At 39.1% G+C, this 20,295-nt stretch overlaps 1 pseudogene across 1 annotated transcript in view; it reads left to right on the forward strand.

Moving 5' to 3' along the window:
• Positions 1 to 5,900: 5,900 nt before the first annotated feature.
• The window catches only part of LOC149141753 (bet1-like protein At4g14600), a 41,740-nt pseudogene continuing 27,345 nt past the window's right edge, over positions 5,901 to 20,295 (forward strand). The window contains exons 1-2 of the transcript XR_016264546.1: positions 5,901 to 6,239; positions 6,841 to 6,963. The product of XR_016264546.1 is annotated as a bet1-like protein At4g14600 (transcript). The remainder of the gene's footprint in view (positions 6,240 to 6,840; positions 6,964 to 20,295) is intronic.

The raw sequence follows: 20,295 nt of genomic DNA on the forward strand, positions 1-20,295 counted from the left end.
ACCTATTTTATTAGCCCAAATCCCATGGAACTAGCATAATGTGATATCAACCTACTGCCCTAAGTGCCTCCACCTCTCAAAGGTTATCAACTAACATATTAGCCAGTGGATTTATCGACCCTGTAAGGCACAACCACTGGTATGTGATTATCAATCAATGATCCTCATGGGTTTCTTAGTTGGTTGTCATCAAAGTTTCTCTTCTCCCTGAATTTTCCCAGTCCTCATATCTTTTCCCGCCCTCTCAGCAATTCAGCTTTCTCGTCAAGATCCTCTCAGCCTCCTCTTTCCCAAGTTCCCTTCTCTACCTGTGCACATGAATCATGTATATTTTCATAGACCTTCTCAACCTCCTTTCTCTATTCAATAGGAGCCTCCCAACCTCCTTTATCTTTTCAACAAGAGGCTCTCTACCTCCTTTATTTATGCAACAAGTGTCTCTCGACCTCCTTTTCTTGTCTTCCATAAGAGCCTCCCAACCTCCTGTGCTCATGGTCGTTCTTTCTCTGTGCGCATACCTCCTTTTCCTCGGCGCGCGAGAGCATGTCCTTCTCAAATGTTTCCTTCTCCTCCACTTGTTTTCGTGCTTGCTTGACATACCAACCATCTATCATTTTCCAAAGCTTCACATAGTTAATCACTTTTGACAACATTCACATAGTTAATCACTTTTGACAACACAACTCATGCTGCCTTTAATTTTTTTTCCTGTTCTTACCTATGGTTGGGGCTATAGGGCACCTGGCCCTGTCCTCTTCTTTTCAGTCAAATTTATTTCTTAGTCAACCCATTTATAATCACCCAACCAAACATGATTGATATTTAAAGCAATCCATTCCTCAAGCAACAATAATATTTCTCCCCCTTCTCTTAGTCTCTTAAATTATAATTACACAATTACAAGGAAATATTTTTACAAGGGGAATTAACCAGTAGGGGATGTCATAAGATCCAAGGATCTCACATGAGATATTATTTTTCTATTGTAAAGGAAGTTTAGCTTGACGCAATATAAAGAGTATCGCTTCGTCATTTACCCTCATGGTTGGATTTCTGGAGCTTCCATTCACTAGATCCTAATTGACATATCTTTCTAAGAGCATATGGTTGTGTAACTGTTTCTTTCTTTGTGGATATTGTTGTCAATTCTTGAAGATTTTCTATCTTGGTTCTTATTTGGAGCATAAATATTGATGGCAAAATGATCGGGTCTTATAGGAGCTATCTAGATCGATGCATTGAATGGTAAAAACTACCACTTGGAAGGAAGACATTTTGGTGTATCTTCTCTTCTTCTTCCTTTGTTATTTATATAATTATTTCACATCTTGCTTTGTCTATCCATCTTGGAAGCTTAGTAAGAAGTATTTAGTATATTTATCAACCTACAATTGGTATTTTTGGTGAAGGTTTCTCCCTAGAGGACAACATATTGTAGGATCTTGAACTTCATTTAGTAATATTGCTTAAGTAATATATTATTATTTCTCATTGGTTCTAATTTATTATTCTTAATCCTTGAATGAAATAGACCGATTCTTAAGAGGGTTTTCTTCATAACTCCCTAAGCCATTTTGATTCACCTTCATTCCATTTCCCTTGTTGAATTTAGCATTGATCTCTACATCCTTCCATCACCTCTTTTAAGATCCTAAAAAACCCAAAGCATTGTTATACTAAAGCTACTCTCACTTCATCCAATTCTTCATTTCTTAGCTTTTGCAATCCTATTGGGGATATCCCCTTTGAGCCAAAGGAGAGTTGACTTAAAGTGAAGATGATAGGTTGCTTGGGTGACAATGGTGATTATCCTAATAGTTTCCCTTTGAGTAGTGCCTTGTTGACGAGGGCTTTTGTAATTGAGCACATTTTCGTAAGTACCAAACACTTTGGCCCATATGGCTACTACAAAGTATTCTACTTCATCTATTTTCCCACTTCCTTATTCTACTCAACTATGGAACAACAATCAATACAACAAGAATGAACCCCCTTCCTTTCCTGGAAGCCTAGTACTTAACATTTCTTGATAGCCATGTAGGGTTGGGTCGTGTTTGTTTTTGCCTGCCTTAATCCCTAATTAGGGTTAGGGATTTGGACCTTTAGAGTTTTCTTAAAATCCACGTGTGACTAACTCCATATGGGCAAGTAATGGAAGCTTATATAGCATCCACTTGACACAATAATGATCCACAATACAGGTCAACTTGCAAGAAGTAAAACTTCCTTGTAGTAACCCTAATTGAGGTGACCATTATATAGTTGGAAACTCTTAATGTCCACAACAACATCAAGAGCTTGTGGACTTCATTAGTAAAATTTTGACTCAAAAAATGAATCTTTAACGACTTGAATGAGCTCTTGAAGTTTTAGGATCACAAATCAACAAAATAGGACCTACCCCTAAAAGAGGCCTTACAAAGTGCTCCACACAGTACCTTAATATATGATAAATTATGTATCGAACCACTTCAAATCATTACAATAAATCCTATGCAATTAAATGGGGTTGGTACCCTGTGGAACATGTAATAAACTAAGTTTCACACAACACTTAAAACATTAGATAACATAATGTAAATCATTCTTGAAGTTAGAGAGGGAGAGAAGGAGTAGGGACTAACCTAACATGAATTCTTAGAGTATTATTTTTGTCTTTTGTTTGCTTGAGTTTCAACCAGAGAAGCAACAATCAATGGCATGTGTTCACTTCAAGTCTTGCACAAAAACAAACATTCAACACTTGTTATATATTTATAGAGGTCAAGAATCTAAAAGTAATGAAATACTATAAGTACATCAAACAAACCCAAATTATCCAATGTCAAGGAATCAACATACATCCACTTGGGCAATGATTTCGGGAAAGGAAAATAATAATAATCTTGTTAAATTAAGCTAAGGATGAGTATTATTATACCTTTCTACGATGGTTGGTAATCTCAAAGCCAACTCCTTAATCAATTAGTTCCTCTTTGAAAGATCTGTTTCAAGATGAAAGCAACAAAGATTGAAAACTCTTCTTTCCTCGAGACTCAATATAAAGGGATTGATCAAAGTTAAGGGTTCAAAACAACAACAATCACAACATGGGAAAATGACTCAATTGACCAACGTCACGACCTTGCAAAATACAGGAACAATAAACATGGAGGAGTGTGCTTTCTTTTACAGCCTAATAGAAAGGCAACAAAGAATGAAAATTAGTAACTTTCTTCATGGGTATGTGTTAGATAGGTCCTCTTGGAGTCACCACTTCAATTGTTTCCATTAGTGAGCTCTTTGACATGCACATTTTTTTCAGCCATAGACCTTTTTCTTAAATCTCTTACATGCATGCAACTTTTGAAGACACATGCATGGAGGTACATTTATATCTAATGATTACCCAAAATCCTCCCCCTTTTCAACATCTTATGTTGGAAACATGTCAATTTGTACATTAATGTTTCCTTTTAAGGTTTTTTTAGCAAGTATTATGTTTAGGAAATGGCTTATGAGTGGATCTCAATTTTTTTCATTAAAAATGTGGTTTCATTATGTGATGGATGAAACCATGGATAAGAAGGGTCAAAATTGCAAACTCACAAATTTTCAAGGTTCAACCCAATAAAGAGACATAGCCTTTGTTGGCACATATGTAGCAAGTGTCCAATAGTCAAGTTGTAATTTGGACTTCATTGATCATAGTTGTAATTAGTCACTAAAATTCAGTTAAAGGTGTGAAAAATTGAATATTGTACCCCATATCCAAGTTTGTAGGGGTCATTAACACAAACTTGGTTATTGCAATATACAAATTTTTAACAACTTTATCATTGTTTGTAGAGGATGGAAGATCCACATATGAAGGTTTTATTGTCGACATTATCTTCCATCATCAACAAACAACTCCAGCCACAAAAACCTAAAATTTGCAACTATATAATTATTTATGATTTTTATTGACAAAAAACATGATTATATAATTCTTATGGAAACCAAACAATGAGGATTTATGTTGGAAATCTTATTGATGATATTTATAATTTGACAATTAACATCACTAGTTCCTTGTTTTATCAAATGGGCTAAGAAGGATAATTTAACTATGTTGTAGACATCAAGAATGATATGTTACTAATTCTTTCTTTGAGTACAAAGAATTTTATTTATTTCGAGGAAATGTTCGGGTAGATCCACTCGAAGGGATCACATCCCGTCAGCTTATTAGTGGAGCCTAAACCTGAGGACATCGAGGAGAATTGACCTCGCGGCCTCCCATTAATGAGGTGCTTTAGCAACGGGAACTCAACCAATTGAGCTAATCCTTGGGACTCCTTTCAGTACAAAGATAAGTTATCATTCCTTTACAATTGTTTATGAGCATGACAGGGTGTAAAGGGAAGAAGCCATGATGCCATCCTTGAGCTTATTGAAGATGTTAAGGCTTAATCAACATGATGATGACTTTACTAGTGGTTGAGACTAGCAAGGCGAAGGGCATACAATATGTTGTCTATTCCCTTGAGATTGGTTGTAGTTAACATGGAGCAAAATGAATGGACATGTGATGATGACTATGCTAATGGTTGAGACCAATAAGGTGAAATATTATTAGCATTTCTCATGCATGATCTAATTGTGGAAATATTAGGAGTAGATCAATGCTCAATATTGTTATGACAAGGGAAGACGAAAGTTGCATTTGTAAGGGACCCTACTTTACTATGTTGGTATTATATATAGATTGATGAATAAATATAAGATGTGAATTTTTTTAAATGCTAATTATGTAGAGACGCATATAAAAAATACTTTTTCTTATATGGTGCACTTTAAGAATACTCTTTATAAGGTTAATAATAATAATATAATAATTTAATTTTAAACTCATCGTTAAGTCATACATCAAATTGGTGACTGAGACCTTTTTGTTTGTGGGACAAGGAACTTGAATTAGTGCAAGGATTTGACTACTAAAATTTACAGAGATGTACAAGTCATTAAGTCTCCCCATGGGATGACCAAATGGTTGAAATCCCATGAGGGGACATCTTTGGCTTGAAATCCCACGAGGGAACATCTTTGGCATGTTGTGATAAGGCTAAAGGAGTAGACTCCTCCACCCTTGTGGAGTCCCGACTCTTGCTAAGTCATCAATTCCTAGTATATCTAGCTTACAAGTTGTTGAGTATACTCTTGGTGTTATAGTGACAACTTCTAGGTTTGATCTTGAGCCTCGTCTAGATTACTCTAATGAGTTACAGATTCACCATGATTTAAAAAAGAAGAAAATAAAGTTCACATAAATGAACATACTCTTCTCATGAGATAGAATGTAAAAAAATAACGAAGTTACTGAAAAGAACCTTTCCTAAAAGAAAATGTATATATTATGATCCATACTGTATAAATTGGGTGGCCCTGATGGGTAGCCCAGTGGGTTGAAGCCACCCTTGCCAAGTCATTGGTCCCCTGTCACGAGGCCCAAGTTCAATTCTACTTGAGTCCATGAGGGCCAGGCTCCATGAGTTGAGTTGGCGAGTTGAGTCGACTAGTGTATGGTCCATGAAGGTCAAGCTCCATGAGTTGAGTTGGTGAGTTGAGTCGGCGAATGTACGGTCTATGAAGGTTAGGCTCCATGAGTTGAGTTGGCTAATGTGCGGTCCATGAAACTCAGACTCCATGAGTTTAGTCGACTAATCTGCAGTAGTCGATGAGGGTGAGGGTCCATGAGTTGAGTCGGCTAGTGTGTGACCCCCCTTCGGATGAGTTCACCATAAATATTTCGAGGGAAAAAAATGGAATATAAATTGGGTAAGATTTGTAGGAGGAGCGAAAGGCCTAGGTCCAATCATGAAGACTTAGTTTCGTGTAGGAATTTTTCTTCATCCCAAATTCGATATAAAACCTATAACTTTAAGTCAATGGTCGGATTCATATGAAAGGTTTACTTGGAAAGGAAACAAGCTAAAGATATAGCGAAAGACATGCTTTGGAAAGGAAGCAAGAGATTCGTGAGGCCAAAGCACAAATTACGGAAACTCGAGACTAATATTTTCAGAAATTTGATTTGGAAAAAGACAAGGTAACTCTGGGTGCACTTGCAGGCACCTAGACGAATTTGATCTTTGGTAGGTGAGTGCGTGAGATAATAGTATTTGATCTTTCCTGCTCCATCCATCGATCTGTCTGTTTATCTCTATGGCGAATCCGCAAAGGGGTGCTCCATTTGGCGCAGGGCCATTCAGATCCAGGTTGGTACATTCAAACCCCAAATTTTCAGATGTCAATGAAATGTTTGACGCTTTTGCGTTCCAATTTTGTTTTGATAAGTTTGGTGGGTTGTTTGATAACAATTCTTTTAGGCTGACAACTCTTCCGAGAAAATTTTGTAAAAAACGAAACTAGTCAGTCTCTTACTCTTCTGGCTTGGAATTTTTTAACCTGTTCTGATAATTTTGATAGGTGGGCTAAAAGAATTAATTGAAAAAAACATTATTGTTTCACCCTTCTAGGTGGGAAACTTAACAAGTAACTTTGTATGATTGTGCACAAAGAACTAAATAATAACCTGTTACTGTCATGTGTTACCATTAGAAACTCTCCTGATATCTTCGGTCGATTTTTTTGAAAAGCATTTATTTAGAAAATTTTAGCCTATTGTGTTGGGACTTGGGATTCATACCCTAGTTGATTCGATCGGCCACATCCCTTGCAATGGCCTTGCTTTCCTGCAGGCAAATTCAATCATCTTTATGTGCATCAATTTTTATTGGAAATATGCCTGTGTAATCAAATCAAATTCAAATAAAATCAAATTCAAATTCTCAAGGCTGGTAGGAATGGTGGATGCAGGGATGGGCTCAGTAGCAGATCGGTTGCACCTGCTGATCAGTTGCAGTTGAGAGTGATCCTATACACGGAGATTTGGATGACGAAATTACTGGCCTGTACCACAAAGTTTCACAGTTGAAATATGTAAGTCGGTTATATCAATGTTGTTTTCTGATCAAGAAAAGGTAGAATTGCAGAATTGCCAGTTAAAAATTCTTGAATTTCCTGCCACCATATGGTATATCGAGAATTTACTACACTATAAACCTGTTAACTGCATATGCTATGTAAAATATGTAATATATAATGTAATTGTTTGAAATATTCTTCTGATATTCGATGTGTTTGGGAGGATCCTGATAACCTAAGCTATCTAGATGGTTGAGGACCTTCGACCATGCTTCCGGCACGGCTTTTAAATTGGGGGTACTCATTATATATATACATAATTCTCTCCTGGGAATTGGAGTTTCCTTGTTGCGACGTTCCTTCTTATGACCAGTAGACTAGATTTTCATTTATCGATCAGTATGATTTGATATTCAGAAATCGTGGCTTCTGTTAGGCTAGTAATTGACCATCAGGTCCGGTCAGAATGAGGGCAGACAACCCTTCTATCAAGTAATTCTGCAAAGACAGTGACGATTTTTTCTTAGTTTTCCACTCCGTTTTGATTAATTCCTCAGGTCTCCAGTTCATTGGCGGAGGGCATGTTGGTGTAATTCTCCAAGCTCAAGTCCGGAGCGCATAGACCATAATAAGGTTGAGGCTCTGTTTTGACCAATTCATAATGCAAACTGCTAGGAGATAGGTGAACTACTGCCCTTGTTGATGGAGATGAAAATAAATAAATTGCACCAATAGACCTATCTTCCAATGGATTTAATGATACCTTTCTCTGTGTCAAATGAAGAATTGCATCATCTAGGAGCAGATATGAGTTGCACTGCTGTTGTAGCTTGTCTTGTTACAGGGACACATTTTGATTTAATTATCTATTGCAGAAAATCCACAAAATTCTGAGCTGCTAACATGAGCATTCTGAAATATAATTTATTCTCAAATAAACACAGAATTTCTCTACGAGATGCAGCGGAATAGGAACAGAAATAAATGCATAATTACGCAATTCAACAACACAGAATTGTCTAGGGAACCTAACTGGGAAAACCCTCTGCTTGTTATTGAGAATTCTATTGAAGAAGGTTGAACAATGGATCTTTTACAATACAATAAAGTTTCATTAGAGAACAACCATGTTCTCTCTGTTTACACTAAATTGAAACACCCTTGCTTGCACCTTGATCCCTGCTTCCTAACCCAAGGAACTTGTCCTTCTTCAAACTCCCACAAGCCTCACCTAGGCTTGTTCTCTTTCTCTCACAAGCTCCACGCACAAACTCGTGCTTCCTATTGCTTGGTCTCACCAACTCATGCTCACCAAAACAATGATTAAACTCGTGCCTTTGTTCCTTCTTTTAAAGGTAATTTGAATGGTTAAAATTAGTGAGTTCTATATTAGGTAAGTGAAACTGGTGGTTCACAAGTTAACAAAGGCTCACTGCTAGTGCTAACTCGTCCTTCCTAAATTTAGGAGGCTAACTTAACCTTTCGTCTTGTTCCCAATACAACTCACACTAGAAGACAAAATAACAATGGGGGTGAGTATACCTCCAAGGAGATGAAGGAGTTCTGTAGGAGTGTTGGCATCAGGATGGAGTACATAGTGCCTTATAACCCCCAACAGAATGGGGTGGCAGAGAGGAAGAACAGGGCCATAGTGGGTGCAGCTAGAGCTATGTTGCATGATTAGAGGCTACCTTTCTTTTTATGGGTTGAGGCATGTAACACTGTAGTGTACTTGCAGAACAGGAGTCCACATAGAGTCTTGGGGAGTAAGACTCTTGAGGAGGCTTTTTATGGGAAGAAGTCGAAGATTGGGCACATTAGGATTTTTGGGCGCCTTACATATTCACGTCCCCGAGGAGAAGAGGATGAAGCTAGAACCCACTGCAGAGAAGGGTATCTTTGTGGGTTACAGTGAGACTAGCAAGGCCTATCGTATATACATTCTTGCGCTGAGGAAAGTTGTTCTAAGGCGGGATGTGAGATTTGAGAAGGAGGGGGCCTTGAGGAGGTTTTGGGAGGTTCATCGGGTAGAGCAACTGGCTCCTCAACAAGGGGCCACACCACAAGTATCAGGATCTTCAGGTGGTACACCAAGATTAGGAGCATCACCTACTTTTGGGGTGACAAGTTCATAGAGTCCAGGATCACTGGGCACAAAATATCAGAGCCCAGATTCACTACAGAGAATAGGAGGGGCATACTCATTAGGAGGAGAGACTCTAGTGGAGGATTTTCCCATACCAGTAGAGGAGGCTACTATAGGGAAGAGGAAGCCAAAATGGCTTTGAGAGGCCCTGAAGGAAGCACATGAGGAAGTGTTGCACAATACAAGGTGTTTGAGTAGAAATATGTTGGAAAAAAAGGTTCAAGTTTTGCGCTATGCATGGAGTTAAAAGATGTTGGGGTACCTGCTCTCCACCATCATCCTAACAACTTTGCAACAAGACACATCTCTAGTGATCTACACCACAAAATGGGGTCTAATTTTTTGTATCAGATTCATTAAAACTTTTTTGCAATAAATTTTGTATTTTTCTCTTGTACTGGGCAGTGTGTGGCATAAATGGGCATGGGACTACTCAGTGAAGAAGCAATGATAAATTTTCCAACCATCAGAAATAATGGAAACTCCAGATTTATTTCAACTAGATTTCTCTTCAAGCACCCCTTAATAAGATTCCTGTCCTTTGAAAACAGTGTTGTTCTCACCTTTTGAGAATTGGGGCTTGTGTCCTCTCAGATATTCATTTTTCAATCTGAAGCATGTTGTTCCAGGATGGTGAGCAAATGGAAATAGATGTTCCAACATGCAAAAGCGCACCTTGTGATCTTCCTATCAACTTCTTTTCCTTCATTGTACCATTTGGCATCCTTTCTGCCATCCACTACTGTTTCTACTTTTGCTTCTTAGACAATCAAAGGTGCTTGTTGAATGGTGGGTCCTCCTTCCAGAGGAGAGGCATTCTCCTTGACTTGCTTTGTCTTGCAATTTTGTCTTGGCTTGCATTTCTTATATAAGGTATCTTTTTTAGCATGTTGAGTGTATTAGGGTAGAGCTCGACTCCATGACCACTCATGCAAAAAATGGGCTCTTATGGGAGTGCAAGACTCTTGACAAAGCTTATCACTGGGGCTACACTTAAATTCATGTGTTGTTCCCTTGGCATGACAGTGAATTTGGTGGTATGGTGACAAAGAGGATAATCACGTTGAACAATGGGGATTTAGTGACTTGGCTAGCGCTTTGAGATGAAGAGGTAAACATTTCATTGTTGGAAATCATTGGAAAGTAACCATCAACTGTTGTTGCACTCAAAAACTTATTGGCTGTGCTGACAAACTTACTGGTTGCACTCACAAACTCCAAAATCTCAACAACACTTCCAAATGCACTCTCAAACTCAACTAAGAATGAACTTGTATGAAAGAAATATGTTTAGTAAAATTCTCTTCATTTCAAGAAATTGTTTCCCAAAAAATTTGGATCATAAATTGCCTTTTTAATGCAAATCTAGTGGCATGTGCTATGGTGCCCATGCCACATCTTAATTAGGAAAACATGTTTTTGGCCATTTTTAGGCCGGAAGTGTTGTTCCTGTTTGGAAAACAATGAGGAAATGTTTTTCAACCATACCTTGTGTTACCCACCACTTTGTGGGTGATATCCCTAGGAGAAATTTTTTTCCATGATGAGCCTTAGCTGGCAGCTAGCAGCCCCTTGGTGCCTCCTACTAGCTCGTTGTGCCATTTCTCTGCCCCTTGAGCCAACCATGTGGTCCTTCACCCACTTGTACTAATCGTATGTTTGAAGGTGGGCTTCCCGAATCTAAAGGTATATCTTGTCATTTGGTAATTGAGTATTGGGTTTACTTATCATGGATACTTCTGGGTGTGGATTGATGTGGCGATTTGGTAGAAAGAGTGGGCTTAGTTTGTGCTCTTGTTCCCTTGATCTCTTTTGGATGTTACCCTTGGATCTTAGTCCCGTGGGGTCTCCTTTATTGACAATTTGGTTCTAGGGTGGTACTACTTAGGAAACCCTGACTTTGGGTGCGTGGTCCCGCTCCTTTATCCGCATATATTACTCCCTTTCCACTCACTATACCCCCATTCATCATTTCTCCCACCTGGGTCCCACATTTCCATTCTAGGTCCGCATAGGGCCAACCTCCCTACCCTCTTGCCCCCACCTTGGGTCAGGCCTGGAATGATGCCTCAGAGGTTGAAGTAGCTAAAAGAAAAAGAAAAAAAGCATAATTGGCCACATTTAACAGGAAATTGTACCACAAAATGCAAAAGATGGCCCGGACAAAAATAATCAGCACATGGGCAAAAGCCAATGCCTGAGCTCTACCCAATCCATGGCCATCACCCTGGGTCCGTAGGCCCTAGATGAGCCTCCTTTATCATTCAGGAATCCATGATTGTCCCAACCCCTTGAGGGCAATGAACCACCCTACCTTAGAAGGGGTAATCATTGCTATATCTTACACATCATACTCTTGTCCTTTGAGCCTCGAGCTGTTAATTAAAGAAAATTCATAAAAGGCAAAAGACATATAAAGAAGGGTGGAAAAATCAAGGCCGAGGCACCTCATGTACCGCGATTGCTCCCTCCTATACATTACATACCCAGATGTGGGCTTCCCCTTATCTAGCTACACCTATGCCCCAATATGTGGCCCATGATTGCTCCTCTCCTTCCCTACTCCATTCCACTTATTTATCACTTGCCACTCCCATTAGAGGGATGTACCTTGGACATACTATCCCTTTTAAGGGCTGAAACCACCTAATAAGGTACTTGGCTAATCCCCTTTGGAGCTTGGAGACACTAGCACATGCTAAAGCCCACTACGAAAAGACATGCCATTATGAAGTGCCCACTTTGTTATCCATGATTTGTAAGCTCTTTTACTCAATTATTTTAATGACTGGCTATACTGGAAGCATAGGAGACGCATTGGATCTTATGCAGGATTACTGTTGAAGGAAATGTAAGTAGGTTCGGTCTTCATAATTGTACTTTTGATATTTGTATTTATTCAAGAAAAGAAATATTATTTTTATAATATATGTTAATGAGTTTCTTGCTCATTGAAGTAGGTCTAGCACATGTCAAAGTGCTATAGGTGAGTCAAAGAGTCAAAAGAATTATGTTGAAGACCTTAAGGGTATGTTACAATATGTATATTCATGTATAAAAGTCAATGAAGACACCTCCAAGCAAAGTCAAGTATCCTCCAAGCATAGACACCATCAAAAGAAGCAATGGTACCATTAAAAGCACCTATTGTAGCAAGAAAATCAAGTCGGCCTCAAAGCTACAAGTCGGCCTAAAAGGAGGGATAAACCTCTATATATAGAGGCTGTCCACTCCCTCAAAAAGACAATGCATTCCTCTGAAATCTGCGAAGGTACAAGGCAAGGAAAAGGGCACCAAAAATACAAGAAGGTGGTCTCCAAGGCAACGACGAAAAGAAGGATAAAACTGAAGTGTTAAAGGGCTAGTTACAGGCACACGTGCGAGGAAAGGAGAAGCAATCGCTGTAGTTATGACAACAGTGAATTACAGTTCACCATATCTCATTGTTTAGGGTGAAAACTAGGCCTACAAGGCCTCTCTCTTAAGCGTGGAAGAAGGGTATGCAAGCGAAGGGTGGAAGATAAGTCTAACATAGTTTTGTGAAGAGAATCTCCCACACGTGTGAAGAATTAGGGCTGCATTGTTGCTGCCCTAAGTCTGCAATAGTTGTCAAGAGAAAAGAAGGCTCGGTTGGGAGGCTATAAGGTCATCATCCTAAGGTAGAAAGACTCCATCTCAAGCGAAGGAAGAAAAGGTCAAGGTTCATCCTAGAACACACAATCTAAGGTCTCTACAGTTGCCGGAAGAAGTGCCGAAGGGAGGAAGACAAAGTGCTGGAAGGAAGAGGACGAAGTGTTGCAAGAGGAAGTGATCTTGAAAGGACTTGACTTGTGCTTGGAGGATCTTCTAGTCAAGGGTCTAGGGTTTGGCATTGATCAATAGAAGCTTCAATAAGAGAAATTCACTAAAGGGTTTTCCTCTCAAGAGAAGAGAGGTTTTGGCCCTGGCAGAGAGCCAACATCTTGTGTTCTTGTTCTTATGTTTTGGTAGCAGTTTGATGAAGTACACACTCATGCACTATAAGAAGAAGAATAAGCTAACAAGAAAAAGTAAAAATACTCCACAAATTGTTATCAAGTAACGAAGAATCACACTACACTACTTTGCCCTAGATTCTTCAACAATTACAGGTGGTTTCCATTTGGGTTTGGTCTCCCTATATGGGATCCTAACCCCCAAAGGTCTACATTGGCACATGTAGGGTGTGCATAGAGAGCCATTGGCCTCAACAACAATAGACAACACTCCACGGGTCTTCATGGATGCTCAGAGACTACTAGCGATCCACTTTTGGGATGATGGTGATATGCTTGGTACATTATGCCCAACAGACCCCCACACTCTTGGCAAGTGTCTCAGGACTTGTACGATGACCACTTGGACCCTTGCAGAGGATCTAGATGCATCTCTGATTCATATGGAGACCCGTGGGGTCATTTATGCGCCCTCAGACCCACTGGGAGCACCACAGGTCTACTACTTGGAGAACAAGGGCCCTCAGACCCATTGGGAGCACCACAGGTCTACTACTTGGAGAACAAGGGGCCACCCCCTTGTCAATCATATTCCGAGGAATTTATTCCTCAATATGGCACTTCAAGATATTATTGGGCCTTTGGAGGGCCCCACGACATGTACATATTATTATTTGGCCTCTTGTGAGGCTTATTTTTACACTTGTGGGCTAGTTTGGTGGGCTTGTCACCAATAGGGGTTTTATTTGCACATTATTTTATCATTGGGGGTTAATGTAGGCCCATAGGCTAATTCAAACTCCTTAGAAGGCTATATATTGATGTTAGACACATTCATTGGGATCATCACTTAACTTGGGATCTCTCTAATCGTAGAGAGCTTCACATTTTTTCCTTGGAGGTTATTTTTTTGGAGATGGATGAATTTCGACGTATGGATTTGGGCTATTTATCTTGTCTTGGATCTTTGTCTTGTAAACGAAACGCTGCTTGGATATACTTTATAACATTGTAAGTAAATTTAATGTTATTATTCTTGTTGCTGCATATTTACTAAAATTAGGGCTAGTTGTTGCATAATCGAAATGTAGAATTGAGCATGTTTTAGCTAATTTAATGTATGGGCCAATGTTATATGAATGAAATGTCCTAGAGGTTATTTGCCTCGATAAGCCTGCATCGTTTGCTTTGAAGTATAAATGCTTGAAGGTCACTTTTCTTTTCTTTCTCTCAACATTGGATGAAGCTGACTTTCTGGGCCTTCTTGATCAAGAAACCAAGTTCTTACTCATCACTATCCTTGATTCCATATCCCCAAGTGAATTAGGCATTGGTCCCTTAAAAGGGGTGATCATTTTAACCCTCTTTTTACAATTTTCCCCTTTTTCCCCAAGTCTAGCCCCATTAGGTCACCTAGGGCATCAATTTCCCGGGAATTGACCCAAGGAAAAATTTCGATCTCCTACAGGTTACTACGTTGGTGGTTCCCCTCCCTCTCCTCCAAACTTGAGGCAATTCTAACGGTGGAATCTTCGGAAATCCCAAGCCCTAGCTCTAGGATTGAATGTTGCCTAGGCATCCCCAAGGCTAGACCTCAACAGGATCATTTCAACCTTTTAAAGTAAATATTCTTGTTTGGTCCTTTCCTTTCACCTTGTCCAGGATAGGAACATCATTGGTTGCTACATTCCATCCCCGAAACTGGACTAGGTCCACTTGGCCCCGTGTGGTCCCACTTCCCAATAAAGATTATTTGTCAAGGGCCATTTGGGAATCCAAGTTTCCTAAGGATTATAGGGATTGAGAACCTCTCCTATAAGCCTATTCCTTCTCCCATAACCCTCCAATCCTCACCCCTTACCCCTAGTGGACCAAGTCCCTTGCTTAAAAAGAAAGCAAGTTCCATTCTTCACTCCATCCTTGTGAAAGGGTTTCTAGGGTCACTTCTCACGTATCCATTGACATATACTTTACAAGTGATCCCTACACTACCAGGACTCCTCCCATTGGTGAAAGTCCGTAAAGAGTAGGGAGACTTAATTGTGGTGACAGTGGGCTAAGCCTCCACCATTGCCCTTAACTTAGCAGTTGCCCTCTTAGGAACCCCTTTTAGGTCCCCTGCTGGTTTGAATGGTAACACCTTGAACAAGGGAGATGAGAGGATGCCATTTCTCACCATACCCCATGTGTTTTCAGGATGTTTTCAGTGTCAGAAATGTTTATGAGCAGGAAATTCCACCCAGGGTGGCATTTTCCTGCAACATAGTTGTTAAGTATATGACTCATTATACTGATTTGGTGAAAGTGGACAAAATTAGTAGCAAGAAACATGTGATTGAAAACTGAATTGTTTAACTAAAGCAAGAGTGAGAGGACAAATTGTATGACTGACAAATGATTGTCATGAAATAATGCGAAGACAATGGTGATGAATATAAAGTTATTTTTTTGAAACAAATGATAGAAGAAAATACTTTTCATTGGTGAATGGGGTTTGGCTTGGGTGGTTAAAGCAAGGGGTTTATCCTCCCTACCCAGTTCTGTTTCCTGCTTGTGACATGCTTGCCCCTCGTGGAATGATTTGATTATGCTAGGAGCTGTTTCATGTGGATGGGGCCAGGAGCAATTCCAAGTCAACTTTGATGGAATAGATCCACATCGACTCCCCCACCCTAAAAAAAAGTCATGGTTGCTTAGCTAAGTATTGCTTTCACTAGTCCTGAGGTGAAGTTCTTACCATTGAGGAGAAGCTTTGAAAAAAAAATGATAGTTTTTGACAACAATTTGGTAGTAGCAAGCTTCACCGATGAGCTATCTAGTGCAGGTATGTCCCTTACTCGAGGAACATACAAACTATCATGTGATTTTGTTTGTTGGAGGCTTATGTCATCTTCCAACTTATGGATTTGACCATTGCATTGATGCATGGTAGTAGCTATCCCTGCATAGAGGCAGATAATTGGCATTTTTCATATAAAACAAATTTTCAAATTTGTGGAGGTGATCATTAGGCTGATGGAAACTGTAAACATTTCTATATCTAGGATCAAGGTCAAAGGAAAGACTTTTGTATTTGAGGGGAGTCCAACATCAAGTTTGATGCTAAGATGAAGTAGCTTGAGATGTAATGAAATTGAAGATCAAAGACATTGATTGATTTAGCCAAATAGTCATTAAGGGGGAGTATAAGTCAATCTAGTGAAATCAAGTCCACCATGGATGATATTCAAGTGGAGCTCTTAACTCATGCTAAGAATGGAGTGTATGGAAGAGTAAAAGTCAACCCAAGAAGCTTCCAAGGCCAGGTTGAACTCTGGTAGGCAATACTAGCATGTTTTCTTCAAGGGAAAGTAACTTCTCCATAACAATTTCCGATGATTTCAAATTAGGATTCCGGAAAGGTTTCTTAAGAATCTTTTTAAGTGAAACACTCAACTCAAGAACACATAGATAAGGTAATGTCCAATATTAGAATTTAGAAGCTTGGAAGCTTCCTCCACTCATGTGCCCTCATCCAAGAAAGGTAACTTCACCATGAAGCAACCACTAAGAGACCCTGCTTTTTATAAGCAATCCTTCCCAAGCTAATAATAGACAAGTCCATTATGTTGCATGACTTGAAATAAAAGTCAGCTCGTGCAAAAAATAAGCTTCCAAGAAGCTTCCTAGGGTGGAGCACTCCCCTTGCTGAGCAAATATAACATGTGACAAATAGAATTGAAGTGTGTAACTGGAGCAAATTAATGACAACTCAATTGAACAGGAGCTCAATTCAAACGAAGTCCACTGAATTGAAGCTAACTGCACTGAACTCTATCCAACTTATCCTTGAACAAGGTGCACCACTCAATGAGCTCTCCAAGTGACACATGGCACCCAAAGTTGAAGGGAAAAGAGAATTGCTGTGTGGTGTGAACCACTAATCTGGTCAAAAGGATTGATCAATGGTAATCAAGAAAACATAAGGACTAGGTCAAGATAAAGGATATGGCACATGGTATGCTGGGGTGAATGTTGCTTGTAGAAGTGACTTAACCCTAAATTTGATTTAAAATTTGACAGTGTGGGGATTGCCCCTAGATTGTCCTACACTATACTTAATACTGGATATCGAAAAATGTGAATATCACTGAAAACCCAAAATGTCTAGTTTTGGACCCAAGTTTGACCAAGTTTGAGTGGCTTTGACGAAGGCCTAAAACATTGTGGAATTTCATAAAAATGGTATACAAAGGCACTTTCAGGGTTCAAGAAGAGAAAATTTCTAAAAATAGAAGATTTCATTAGGTGCTTGAAATAGTCATTTGTTGCTAAGAAAAGGACCCCGACCGAACAATGTGGTTGTCCGGCCCCCTATGATTGCCTCCTCCAATTGTTTGAAAGTTAAAAAAACTAAAGAATAAAAATCCTAAACTTAATACTATAATAACCTAACTTTGCTTTTCTCAAGTCTATTTCTGATTTGAATTTACAGTGGTGAATCATTATTGATGAACTCCAATTGGTAGTTAATCTTTAAAACATCACATGTATCGTTTATCATTTTATGTTTTCATATCTTTTGACCTACAAGTTTCAAAAAGTCAAAAGTCAAATAAGAGATCGTATATAAATTTGTAATTAAAATTAAGAATTTTCAATACAAATAATATTGATTAAAAAAAGAGTACCTTCAGTAGCTCCAACTTTGCAAAACCTCTATATATGACCTGGGACATTGAATGATTGGTTATGAACATTTGGATTTCTTTTGTTGCTACATATATTTCATTAATCCATTCAATCTCACCAATCTTGGCAAGTGTAAGGTTTAATGAATGTACTACACATGGAGTCCAAAAGATGTGATCACATTGACCCTCTACAATCAAACCTTCAACTTCTGTGCGTTGTTTGTAATGACTTGGACAACATTATGTGGCCCCACACTTTCTGTTGCATCAATAAGAATTGTGGATATGAAAGATGCATTTTTCTCTATTCCACTGCAATCAACAACCTTCAAAAACATTGCCCCTTGGGGGCATACTGCAACAACATTAATTAATGGGCAGTTTCTTTGTTCTCTTCATCCATCAGAAATGATGGACACCCCCATTTTTGTCCATGTATCTCAGATTGCCTATAGTTGTTTATCCACGGATTGTCTCTCTGATGCCAACAAAGTAGTGGTGCAGACCTTTTCTTATCCAGGGGTTCTGTACCATTTTGGCACTTCATTAAACGCCTTAATCATTTGTTGGCAATAAGGGGAACGCACCAAATTGAATGCTAGCCCATTTGCATAGATGCAACGAGCGACATGTTCATCGGCTATGTCTCTACCTTGATTATTGAAAGCTGCTTCAAGAGGGCCTAGAGTGAGCCTTTTATTAGCTGTGGCAATAGGCCTAGATGGCAATGGGGGCCTAGTTGTAGAGCTTTGCACAGGGTGTTTTCCCTTAGCAAGCTTCCTATCATCAGCTTTTTGCAAATATGCATAGAATTTCATTTTTCCAAGACTCAAACCTTGGTCAAGTTTGCCATTTGCATCTTTTGGCCCAGTGCATACTTGCACCCCTGTGTTAGTTTGACCAGTGAGATGGGCCTTCACTCTAGTATATGAGCCATTTTTGATATCTTCGCATTTTTGATATCTTCGCATTCATTGCACTTCCATTTAAACCAACGTAGATCCATCTAACTCCGGATCTATCATTCGTCGAGAGGGATCAAATCCCACGAGGTACAAATCTTTCCTCAAATTTTACACTCCAAAAAGAAGGTTTGCACCTTGAGGGATTTGATCCCTCTCGACGCATGATAGATCCAGAGTTAGATGGATCTAGACTGGTTTTTGTTTTAGGCCAACATTAATTTTTCGTATTTTCATTATTATTATTTATTAGAGAGACCAACATAAACATTAATTAGATTTCTAATTTTTTATTTTTATATTGGCCGACATTAGCTAAAATTTAAGTTTGAGCACGGACATACTTACACATCAGGGTCATATTGGGCTATAGATGCGCCTCTTGGCGCAAGGAACCACCTACAAGATTTTTTCCAATAATCTCCACATACTGCCATAGAGGAGATTTTGGTATGTTTTGTTGATTTCCCCTTCACTTTGCTCATGTTGTGATGGTTCCATAAAGATAATGGTTACGACATATAAAATTCAAATTATAATATATTATCAATAAACAATTAAAAATTAAAATACAAAATTAAATACATAAAAATTTCAGAAATAATTTTTTAAGTCATTAACATTTCAGAAATAATTTTTTTACAAAGTCTTTTATTAACACCCTCGGAAAGATAACAATGAATGATATTTTAATGTCCCAAGTGGTACTACATAAATACAATAATAACAAAATACATAAAAATTTAAAATACATAAAAATACCTTACAAAATACATGTTTTGGTACTATTTTAATTTTTTTTAGACATAGTGACAGAATACATAAAAGTTTAAAGTTAATTTTACCTGTGGCTATGAGTTATGTTGCTCTTGTTTGCGTGTTGCTTTCAACCGACCCGTGTTGCTCTTGTCTGCGTGTGTGCTCCTGTCTGTGTGTTGCCCATCCGACCGACAACAACCTTTGTGCCTTTTGTGTGTTCCAACACCCGACTGGGGACAACATTTGTCACTTTCTGCGTGTTCCTTTCAAGTTCCTCGCGGCGACAACCTTTGTCACTTTCTGCGTGTTCCTTTCAAGTTCCTCGCAACGACAACCTTCTACGTGTTCCTTTCAAGTTCCGACTGGTAACAACCTTCTGCATGTTCTCTTCAAGTTCCGACTGGTAACAACTTTTTGCGTGTTCCAACTTCCTTTCAAGTTCCTTGCGGCGACGAGTTCATTGTGGCAACCAGTTGCTCTGTCACTGTGTTCCTCGTGTGTTCCAACCAGTTGCTTTGTCGCTGTGTGAAGCATGGGGTCCCGAGGGTGAATATTCAAGATTGCCTGGGTGTGATTGCCGCATAGTGAAGGGGGACCACACTTTAAGAAAGTCAAAAACCTAAAGTAAAATTTGGGTTCGTAATTTTACTTTACTTGATTTCCTCGGATTCGACTACCTGACTTGGGATCTGTTTCCTCACCTCAGGATCCATTTCCAAAAATTCAAGATCCGCAGTCTAGCCGTATTTCACACGTATCCGAATCCCGGTCAGATCTGAGGATCCTGACCCTCCTTATACCGGATCCGACAACTTAGGAAATTACTACATTGT

This window comes from Pinus tabuliformis, chromosome X, assembly GCF_031772625.1.
Source record: "Pinus tabuliformis cultivar Carrire ecotype Pingquan chromosome X, CPIR1, whole genome shotgun sequence".
Taxonomy (NCBI): Eukaryota; Viridiplantae; Streptophyta; class Pinopsida; order Pinales; family Pinaceae; genus Pinus; species Pinus tabuliformis.